This window comes from Parus major, chromosome 6, assembly GCF_001522545.3.
Source record: "Parus major isolate Abel chromosome 6, Parus_major1.1, whole genome shotgun sequence".
NCBI classification, from domain to species: Eukaryota; Metazoa; Chordata; class Aves; order Passeriformes; family Paridae; genus Parus; species Parus major.
The window spans coordinates 8,537,122-8,549,058 of record NC_031775.1 but is presented as its reverse complement, the minus strand read 5'-3'; the positions used below and the strand labels follow the sequence as shown (position 1 = coordinate 8,549,058).

The window sequence follows — 11,937 nt, the reverse complement described above, 5'->3', positions numbered from 1 at the left end:
TAAAGGATTTGCCTTATATTTAGATAAAATGGCTCAATTTGTTATTTTTCTAGAAATACTCTGGAATAATATATTTTCTGCTACTTGATATTTTGTGATTCAGACAAATAATTGCTTATTGGTACTCAATTCTCTGCTTATTTACAGTGCTGTGCTCTGAGTAAGTAAAAAAGAATTTAGTCTTAGTTTTGAGAGTCCTATTTTTCTTGTCCTGTCGAAGCTATACTAGTCTTCATTTATTTATGTCATTTTACTACTAGAAAAAGCATGTGATATAACTCTAAAATAAACCTCCCCCTGCAGCTTTGTAATTATCCAGGTCTAGAGAACGATATTTTATCAGCTTTGTGGAAAAACAAGTTCTAAAAGTAATGAGTTGCAGTCCATTGTTTTAGATTAGATCATCCCAACTGCAATGCCAGGAAGTTATTCTGTTCTAGACACCTTTGCTTATTTACTGTATGTTTGTGATATTGACAATTGCTCACCTAGTACCTGGTTTCACGCTAAATTCCATATTTAGGCAAAAATGTAAATGAACAACTGGAAGTACTGAGATTTCTAATGGCCACAAAGATGTGCAAAGCAGTTTGACAATCTTGTCAGTTTACAGAAATATGGTGTTTAACCTGCTGCGGGGCCTCATTCTGACCATTTAACAGAATTCAGTCACAGGAGGAATTGTAGCATTCACCAGCAGTTTATCCAACTCTTTAACATCCTTTGGGTCTAGCATGAGAGAATTAGAAACTGTTTGCTGCAGCTCCCATAATGAAGTCTCCTCTTCAAAGAGTCTTGGTAAAAGAGTCAGACTTCAGAAAAAGCCTTCAAATTGAGGCCTGGATTTAACTAAACAACTTAAACACACTTTGTTCCATAAGTGCTTTTATTAACTTATATTTTTGCAATAACCTGAATGAGGAGCATGAACATGCAAAGTGGATTAAAAACTCCCACCTCAGTTGTGAAAATCTATGAGAGGCATTTTTGGATGCTCTTATACCATTTTCCTTTCTAATATTGTCTGTATTAAAATTGCTTTTGTTGCATTATATATTCCAAATACATGAACTCTATGAAACTTTTCATAACTTTAAAATAAATTGAAATGACTCTTTAGATTATTATTTTTACTTTCCTCTCTTACTTATCTTTGTGTTTTAGTGAATATTGACACTTTTTTTTGTCATCTAACTTGAATGTAAAATGACATAATAATTTTCATTAACTTTATTTTTCATTCTGTTCAGCAAATGATTATGCATTATGTTCTCTTATTCACTAAGAAGCCTGAATGCAACCATGTGAATTCAGATTTTTTAGTTAGCCAAACAGAAAAAAAATAATCACAGAGAATCTTTCCATTTTGGAAACCAAAGGTAACCTTTTGTGCTTTTAACAACAACACTGTTTGTCAGGTTCATTGCCTGTGGTATTTTTTTTTGATTTTTTTTTTTCCCCCTGCAACTTGTTAGAAATATTTGGTAAAATACCTCTGCCATCTTTGATCATAGCTGACCCATTTAGTTTGGAGCAGAGGATCTGTCAGAGGCCAGAGCTGCCCTGCAGAGCTGTAGAGCTGTGACTGCCCTGGTCTCACGGAGAGGTGAGCTGCTACTGGAGCACAGGTGAGAACAGAAACAGAGTTGCAGGAGGGCTTGAATTCACTGAATGATGTCAAGAAACAAAAAAAATTGACCATAATTTTGCTTTCTTAACCAGGAACAGATCTATGTCTTTTTGAAGAATTGGATTCTGCTGTGCTCCTGGATATTAATGTGAGATTTCTCTTGTGCAGCGTGATGAAATTTGTGGTTGCAAACTGATTTGAAACTGTTTGTATAGTTAGTGAACAAAAGTAATTTCAGGTAACGTAATAATTCTCATTTACAGGTTGACAGAATTGTATCTGAAATGAATATAAGTGATTAAAAAAAATATGAAAACCATATTTTTGTGTCCCAGGTGCTGCAATAGATGCTAACTTACAGTTCTAATAATAATTCCCAAGAAATAATGTAATTGTGATTTCTTTATGTAATCTGGCATTCACATCTTTTTATCATTACATCTGTCAAAGATTTGTTTTACACTGTGGGGGATTGAAAGATAAATGCTGATGGATGCCCCTGTATCTTTTGAAAAATTGTTAAGTGGCTAAATATATAAATGCATTACTGTATGAGATAAAATAAATCTTAATTCAAGACAGAAAATCTCAGAGGAATCAGTTTTAAAATCCAAAGTTCCATGAACAAAAATACAACTCAAGAGTTATAAATGGAAAATTACTGGTTTTGCAAATTCCTTTTGTCTGTGTGAATACTTAAACCAGCTATACAAGGTATAGTTTCCTCCTTTATTTCTGTAATCCTTTCTGGTTTTCTATTTTCACTAAAGCACGTGCACACACATTTAATTAAAATAACTTTTTTTTTTTCCATTTGTGTTATGCACAAACACACAACTTCTAATTCCTTCCAATCTAACTTACTGATCTTATCACGTGTTGTGCAATGATCCATCCCATTTTGTCCAGGCACATTTATAGCAATGTATGAAATTAATGTTCCTTTCCTTAAGAATTCTGTTAATATGGACCATTGTGGAGCAGAAAGCAGAAATGAACCACTTCTGGTTGTCTGCTGCTAGGAAGTGTTCTAGAGGTTTCTGGTCTCTTACTGTAAATTTAATCATTCTTGGTTAATAAGTTCGTTACTACTCTAAAAATCCAAAGTACCACGGAGGTAAGGAGTGATGCAGTTCATTAGTTTAATGTCACTGAATCAGAAGACCTCAGCTCCTGAGATGAAGCAGTCAAACAGTCCATTACTAGAGAAAGCAAAGTCAGTGTGTGAGAGCTGCTGTGGCAGCAGTGCTTGTATTCGTCACCTGCCTGAAGAGGCACAAGTGCTGTGCTTGGGAGCTGGCCTGAGCTGCTCACACACTTGCCACACACATCAGGGTCTGTTCTGCCTAGCTTGTCTCATGTAGGGATAAATAAACCACTGAAGCTGTGTCCAAAACCACAGGGGTACCTTTATAAAATAATCAAATGCCATTTATGTTCAGCTGTTAGTGTTGCACTTGGTGTTTTCAAGAGCATTTGTTATGAATGCAGTGAAGAAATAATGTTCTATTGTCCAAAATACTGTGTATGAAGTGTCTGAGCCCTTCTCTTTGCTGCTGTGCCTTTCTGCACCTACTGCTAAATTGCAGCTTTTTAGGGAGGAGACAAGTAGTGTCTGAAGAACACTCATGTCTGCTGGATCGCTTCCCAGGGCTGTGTACTCAGCATGGGGCACCATGGATCAGGGTTGTAAAATGCTGTCAGCCCTCCTGTTGACCCATGTTTTTATGCCAAATCGTTTAAGACAGAAGCTGATGTAGGCAGGAAAGGTAAAGTTAAAAGCAGGGGAAAGTCCAGTGCCTCTTCAAGAAAACAAGGTGAAACATGCTCAGTTGTTGGTTAGGAGACAGCATAATCAGCTGGGAAAGGCAGCAGTGATCCTATGAAACACTGTGATGCTGTTGCTGTAGAGGAAAAGGAGTTGTTTCCTGTTGTTAGCCTGAAAGTCAAGTCTGGGAATGATGGTTCTCATGGCAGAAGTGAAGCCAGGAGTTTTGCTGAGGAGACAAATCAATAAGTGCTGCAGCTGAGTCAGAAAATGAGTGTTGGTCTTGGGAGAAACATCAATAAAATGTGCCTTATGGATCAGGAGAGGAGTGAAGGTTGTTCCAATGTGGGTGAGACCTATGATGCCATGAACTACTGCTGCAAGCTGCTGCTTTTGCAGGCGTGAGAAATGTTTTTTTCTGGCTGTTCTGTGCGTGATATGGGATGTCTGATTCAGAGTTCATGGCTTTGTACACTGCTTAGTAGAAGTACCACGGCAAACTTTCACACTGGGACTTAATTAATTTTGCTTCTCTTGTGGTCAAGTGTTCCTTGTCCATATTTTTATTGACATTTCTATTTTTGAAAATGACCTCATCTTTTTTCCTTTTTTAATTTCTGTGACATTATGCCTTTTTTAAATTTAATTCAGTTAATCCAGTTTGCACTGACAGAACTCCTGTATACCCTCATGTACTTCTGATTTAACACAATCTTAAGTGTATCCTCATTTCTGAGTGTTTAAGGGATTATTGTGCTGATAGTCTACTAGAAGTATGTATGGAGTTTTAACAGACATGATTATTGTGTCATATAATTCAAAGCAATAAGAGCAGTACAATTTTAGGGGTAAACGTAAAAATAATCCCTCCTCTTCATCTCTTCCACAGAAAATAGCTGATGTTTTGTAGATTTTGGTACATGTCACACATTGCCTGTTTCAACAACAGCAGATGATAAAGCACTGACCCCAAGCCCTTACCAAAGTAAAATTTCCAAGCTGAAGTTGAATCAGAGTTGGTTTACATATGGAAAAATACGGTAGATAAAAAATACAACACTGTGGAAGTAGCTGTCATAGAGAAGATATTAGGAAACCATTTATCTGCTTATCCATCACTGGTGACTTGCAGGGTGAAAGGCAGTGGCACTTGGAGCCATTGCTTGCAGCATGAAGGAATGAAGCAGCATCCAAAAGGATAACTACAGAAGAGGAATTTGCATTTATTGTCTTGAGTAAGTGAATGAATCCTGCTTATAAGTGCCATGAGCTTTCTCTGTACAGAGATGTGTATCTCTGCAGAAAGCACAGTGTGGATTTAATAGGAAGTTCTTGCTGTTGACTTTGAGGGAAGGCTTGGAAAATACTTCCCCAGAGCTATGCTCGCTTCCTCCCTTTGAGGACCTGCCCCTATTATTTTAATTAAAAATCAGCAGACAAAATCTGATCATACAGAGCCTTCTCCACACCAAACCCAAAGTTAAAATGAATTCTTTGTGCTCAGTTTAAAACTGAATTTAGCAACCATGTCATGTAAGCAGAGCTTCTGCAGCATGCTCTGAAAGGCAGTGTCATGGGAAAAGCAAAGGAAGCAATTGCAACATTCACTTTTCCTTTTTATTGCCAGAACCATGCCAGAAATGTTGTTAGGGAGCAACGGTTAATTAAACTGTTATCAACTTAACTTTGGGGTATTTCATAATCTCACCCTTGGCATTGTCTTTTTATTAGGAAAAGGCTTAAGTGACTATGAAATATAATGAAAGGCCGTGGGGAGGGCTTGCACACCACAAAGCTGCTAATCCATTGGAGACTTGTGTGGGAAGTGATCATTTTTCAACAGCGATGCAGAGCTTTGAAGGTTATCAGGACCTTTTATCTTCTAGTCAGCTTTCTCTGAACTTGAAACTCTATCTGTGTGAAGTACATCCCAGCAAATACCCACTGAGCTTGAGGTGGAGAGACTAATGTACTGCTTGCTGCTTTTCCTCAAATGTGTTAGATCCTTAGAGCTGTTTATTTGCTTTATGTAGCATGTGGGAGCCTGAGTGAGAGTCCAGGACATTAAGCACAATACGTGTTTAATGCTCCGGAGAGTTTATTGTGCAAAGTGTTAGGTGTTGTTCAGACAATGTAGGCTCGACACTGCAAATATAGAGATATATATTTGTCTTGACCTCAAACTGAAGTAAAAGGTCCAGACTGATCCAGTAATAGCAGGAGTGCAGTATTTTCCTCTCAGGTTGTTTGTTTTTGAATAAGAATCTGATCAACTGGGAACACAGACAGTGCCTGCGGTTCACTTTCATTTTTTTTTCCTATAGTTTATTATTTTTATTCAACACAGAAGAGTCTTAGCCATAAGTGGGAACAGGGTGTCTGAGAAATTACTGACTGACTTTGACATTTGTACTCAGTCTCTTCTGTTAAGCCTTGCAAAGAGTAAGAACAGTTTGCTTTGTAAAGGAAGAAATGAACCCCAAGAGCATCTGACAAGACATAATTATTTGAAAGGAAGCTAATAAGAAATTTTTCAAAAAGCCTGTTGGCAGAATTTGGAGTTTCTGCTGCTGAATGGAGCTCTTGTGGTTTGAATCTTACCATTCCTAACCACACAGTCCCAGTGATCACTCTGGGAGCTGCCATCTCAGTGTTTAGTTAAACATGCCCGTGTCAGCACTTTAATACAGCTTTAAGTGACAGCAGTATTGGGCTGTCCCCAGCCTCATTTACTGGTGAATAATCATGTCATGCAAAGTCCATTACTGCCGTTCTGCATCCGTGCTGCTGGGCTTGCCCATCACTAGCAGCTAACAAAGAAGCACAACATAAATTAGCCACTTAATTTAAACCAAAATGCAGCTGGAGCATTCATTAGGCTCATTGAAAAATCTCATCTTAACTGTCAAAGCTTAATACTTTCACTAGTTCTTGCCTGTTTGTTTATTTTTTTCTTGACAGTGAAAAGTTCTGGAGCTTTTACTGAAGTTTTACATCTTAAATTTTTTGGGAGGAGTGGTAGGCTTGTTTGCTGTACAAATTTTTACTGAAGATGTAGTATCCCAGTGTGGTACAATAATTTACATAAATATCAGTTCTGACTTTTTAACTATTGTCACTGTGCCTTCCACAGAGCTTTAAATATTGTGATCTTTATCAAATGCATTATTCATAGGATTAATATAGACACCTCTTGCCCAGGCTTACTGAAAAGTTCCACAAACCAGAGAGTGCACATCTTTCACTTGTTACTTGTCTTGAGCCATTTCATCACATCAGAGCTACTGAAATCTGCCATTCAGTGGAGTTAACAGAGAACAGTTTACCCTGGCTGTGATCTGGACACTCACTGTGTCCAGATTGCTCCTACCATTAGCAGCACTTGAGTAAACATTTCAGAGAACATAATTACCTTTTGTGTGTGTGTGTGTATTCTATTTATAATCTCAAATCCTCACTTCCTCTGTTGCATTCTCTTATGCCCAGTTGGGTGTTAGAATAGAAATCAGTGATTTGTGTTTAAAATATCAGAGCTGGGCTAATCAGATGCCACTGCTCATGCTACCACAATGGTATCTTACATGAAGCTAACTGGATAATGGCTTAAGCACTACTTAACTGAAGTCCTCAGTATAAAGCAGCACTCCCTAAATTATGAACTGAATTTTGTCTGCTCATCAGCTGAGTTCCTCCTAACTGTGTTCAGGAGCAGCAGCAGGATGATGAGAATCACTGCTCTTGTGGCATTTATCCCTGAGATGCTCTGTTAATCATGTGCCATTAACATATTCACCTGCATGGGGAGTAAAGCAAGTCATGGACTTGGCAGAGACAAAATCTGTTGCAGGGGCAGACTTTGAGACAGACTGAATTTTACTTCAGTTGATACAACTGAAGTTAATTCACTCTTTTCTTTAGTTAAATATTTTGACACAATCTGAGTTAATCAACCTGCTCTTCAAAAAAATATTGAAAAGGTCATACAAAATAATATCCAATTTGGAAAAGGGATTTGCATTAAAAAAAAAAAAAGAAAAGAAACAGGAAGGAGATGCATATCTTATCTGACTGCAGTAACTGTTAAGTTAAAAATAATTAGGATATGAGACAGCAAGTATCTCTAAATATATGTAAAGAGCAATTCTCAGTAAAATACATGGACTTGGGTTTTACCCTCTTTTCAGTTAATATAGAGGTTGGGATTGGGAGTTCACTTTTTTTTTTTGAATTAACAGAGAGAAAAGCTATTTGATACAATCCAAGTGGTTTACCATGCATTTCAGGTAAACCTGGTAAATTGATTATCTGCATCTCCCAAATAATTTCACTTGCTTATTAATGATAATTGCTGCTCATTGGTGAAAAAAAAAGCTGTAAATGGTATGTTAACATCACAGAAACAGCAACAAAAAGCCAAATATCCCAAATGTAGCATTTGTCTAAGGTTCTCCTCCCCTAGCACTTCACTTAGACAGTTCTGTGTTTTATTGCATGGCAAGACTTTCTACAATTTAGACTAAAAATCATTTTTTTTCATAGTAGCTTTTATGTTACATGACTATAATTTTTTAAAATCTTTCTTTCAGTGCTGTGATTTTCTGTGGAGAAAAAATATTTTGTTGCATGTAAGAATATTCAGTGGTCCAGAGAGCAGTGCTTAGGCATTGTTTTACAGATATGTAAATATATATGTATATATAAATTCATTTAATGGTGATATTTATCATTTCCCATAGACTTGAAATGTTTCAGTAGAGAAGTTTTAACAGGGTACAGTTTGGCTGAGGAGGACTGGATTTGTTTAGACATCTTTTTCTCTCTTTCAGTTCAGTTTCTATGAGCTGCTAAATAGCAGAGCTATTGCTGACATTTGGCTACTTGATTAACATAAAAAGGCTTTTGATTTGTTTCATATCTGAATATTTTTGAATATGTAAAACTCCTTGTATTTCATGGCATCTTACAAAAAATAATTTATTTTTCTTTTTTGCATTTGATTGCATTGGTGAATTTTAGGGTATGAAAAGAGTAGTTTGTGCCTGTTAGGGCAGAGCAGATGGTTTTGTTTCTTTAGAAGAGATCTTATGAGATTGGAGAGTTCTTCAGCCAGTAGAGATTTTCACTGGAATCATACAATCAACTGGGTTAGGGACAATATTTTGATACTGAATACACCTATATAATAAATAAAAATTATCATTGATAGGAAGTAAAACAAATTCTGACCTCAAAAAAGTTTCTGGGCTATGAGGGCTTCATAGCTCTTAAAAGGTCCTTGTGTCCTGAGATGACTTCTCTATAAAATGATCCAGCTCTGTTGCAAATCAAGCAAAAAGATTTAATTGAATTCCTAAATGCAAAGCTAAATAGATTATAATTTCCATGAGCTTCAGAAATAAGCCCTATATTGGAAGTTATTGCAGTTGTTTATTAATTCCTTTTTTAAAAGAAAATAGGTTAATACACAGAAACCAGAGGTTTGAATGAAAGATAAATATACATAGCTTCAAAACTATGAGGGATTTTTAACGTGTCCTTAAGAGCAGCATCTCTGTGGTCTTATATGTAGGATTTGTGCTAAACCTCAGAGGTTTTCGAGGCAGTAAAATATTTTATTCCTCTGGAAAAACCCAGTGGCTTTTTGGACCATTGATTTTCTCAGGAAATGCACTGCTTGTTTTGATTGTACTAGGGATAAGCTTTCTTCCTGGATACTCTCTTCTAATTATTAATCATGGAATGTTGCCAGAGAAGGTTTAGCTCACAGGAACAGGAGCACTTGACTGACAGAGAGGTGTGTGTGTGCTCATAAAAACCTGATAATGCCTACTGCAAAAATCCTGGGGTTTAGCCCATACTGGGTAGATCCAGTCAGTCTTTAAGGCAAGGTAATGTTTGTCCATGTTGTGTGCATGTTATTCAGCATCTCTTCTTTAAAATCAAAACTGAAGTTTACTGAGGATGCAAGCAGAGGTCTGTTGCATTTCAGCATTGTAAAAAGTGGCCAGAATGTATATGGGGAGCTCTGAGAAATCAAGTCTTCTCCATTTCTTCAAATCCTTCCTTCTAATCTTACAATCATTTCATCCCTCTCTCTAGCGAATTCCCTGAAGTAGAGGAATACTTACATGTGTCTTTTAATTGGTATCTGAAAATGTTTATTTTTAGGCTCTGGAAGTGTCATTAAAAAAAAAAAAACAAAAACAGCAAATCCAAATGCCTGTAGACAGATATTTAAACTTTGAGACTTTCTTTATCTCAGATGTTTCTGCTCCATTATTCATGGGAGAGGGCTTTATATCACTTGTACCTAGCCAGCCACAAACTTGTTCTGTCTATTTCAACCCATTTCATATTAAAGATTAATTAACAAGATCTGAATTTTTTTTAACCATTCTGGAAGCTTTGGGGAAAATGCTAGCATGTGTATGCAGTTGCAACACACAGAGCACATGAACTTAAACAAGATAGTTGAGGTAGCAATAGGATTCATAAGTATTTGCACAGATTTTCAGAACACCCTGATGGGAGGGATGATTTCACTGTTCTGTTTCCTTTCCCAGACAGCCTGGAAGAGTTACCTGGTTGTGAGCCCAACACCAAGTCAGAAAGTGTAAAAGGTTAGGGTTTGATCCAGGGTAAATTTTGATCTTGCATCTGGAGAGTGTTTCACACATCTCTGTGCTATTGGATGTTAGCTGAAATGTTTTGGAGATGAATTTTTCAGAGAGTATTTCAAAAGCATTTCCAAAGTTCCTTTTCTACTTCTGGGTTGTGGCTGTTCCATGCCTGGTAGGGAAATGATGACAGCCTTCACTACAGTTTGTTTAGCTTTTATCCACAGAATATAACTTAAGGACTCTTTCGAAAAATCCCTGCATATTTCTCAACTATTTAAAGCATTTTTTATTTTTTTTTTCTGTGAGAAGGAGTTCAGTGAGAAGAATTGGCCAGTAACTCCTCTCTGTGCTGGTCAAAGAACTTACAAAGCAAATCGTTCTCAGTTTCATACAATTATTCTACTAAAAATAATTTGGGTTCTTTTCAATGATTTGGCCTTGGTTAACATAAATAGGTCTTGGGTATCACTTTTTTTTAGCATTCATACTGGTCTTTATATAAAAATGGGATAAATCTGATAGTAAGCTACAAATGTACTGCAAGAGTTACCCCTAAATTATTTCCTAGTGACTGACTTGTGCTTTTGAATTCACTGAAGCAAAAACATTCACTGTAACACAGTCACAAATGAACAAAAAAGCTTAGGGGAAGAATGACTTAGAATGTCTCATAATTCCATTAGGAGACAGATAACAATAAAACATGGAGCAGGAAGCAGGTGAGCATAAAACACTGCATATTCATAGAGCATCCTGGTCAGCATTTCTGATTCCTTGCAAAATGTCTGGGTGGAGGAATCACAAGGCTCTGACTGAGAAAACAGCTCCTTTAGGCAAATATTGCAGTTGCATTTGTGAAAATACTCTTAGCTGAAATCTGTTGTTTCCCAATAGGTGTGATCAATGAAGGCTTTGCCTAATTGGAACACGTAGGTGAGAGCTGATTCTCTTGTCTGTTTTTTCTAAGATCTAATTCTGCATTATTGGAACCTTTAATGTTCCCTGTGCCAGTCAAGAATACCTGGAAATTGATTTTTGGTTCAATAAGGGCCATTTGAGAAAATATAAGAGGACACCTCACATGTGAATGACAGTTCTTGTGTTTCTACTCTGACTCTTTAATTTTTTTGCATATTGCAAGGTAGACCAGAATCAGTCCCACTATTTCTAGTAATTCCTGATTTTCTCTGTGCAAGACTCCTCACAGGTGGATTTTGCAGATTAATCCATAAAAAAAATACTTCTTAAGTGTTTCCAAGTCAAAAATGAGTCTAAACAAGGGGGAATTACCCAGTAAGATTTAATAAAAACTGCAAGTGAGAAGAATTGGGAGTTGAGGAATGTCAGTCTGGAAGGTTCTTGAATAGGGTTCACATATTATTAACATAGCATAAACATATATTTATACGTATTTCTGGTATATATCACATATATAAACAAAAATGGTTTAGAGGAAAAGAATCTAAGCTGAGACAGGATGTCTCATTTATTGCTAGCAACTGAGGAATCTGTAAATCTTTAACTTCTTAGGAATGTTTTATTAAGTTCATTTATCTTAGTTCATAGCTACCACTTTTGAATATCACCTCTGCATTCTCTGACAATATTGTTAAAAATGAAATTGATGGTAGCAATATGCAGGCAATTTGAAGAATCATGTTGTTTTCTGATTGTTTCTTAGAGTGGATATAAGATGTATACCCCTAAGATGATGACTAGAAAGGGGTCATCTGAAGGAATCTCCTCTCTAGTCCTGCTCAGAGAGGCAAAACAGATAGGAGCTGTCAAAGAGGATTTATGAAGTGCAACGTGGAACTGCAGTATGTTTTCTTTGGCTTTTGCAACACCTGATGGCAAAGGAAAACTTCAAAGACAGTTAAGATATGCAGAGATTTTACCTAAATGCCTTCATAATTTTG

The 11,937-nt window shown here is 36.7% G+C and overlaps 1 protein-coding gene across 1 annotated transcript in view; it reads left to right on the top strand.

The window, feature by feature from the left end:
• Positions 1 to 11,937, top strand: part of NRG3 (neuregulin 3) — a gene marked incomplete at its 5' end in the record, with an annotated part of 360,517 nt that overhangs the window by 291,073 nt on the left and 57,507 nt on the right. The window lies entirely within an intron of this gene.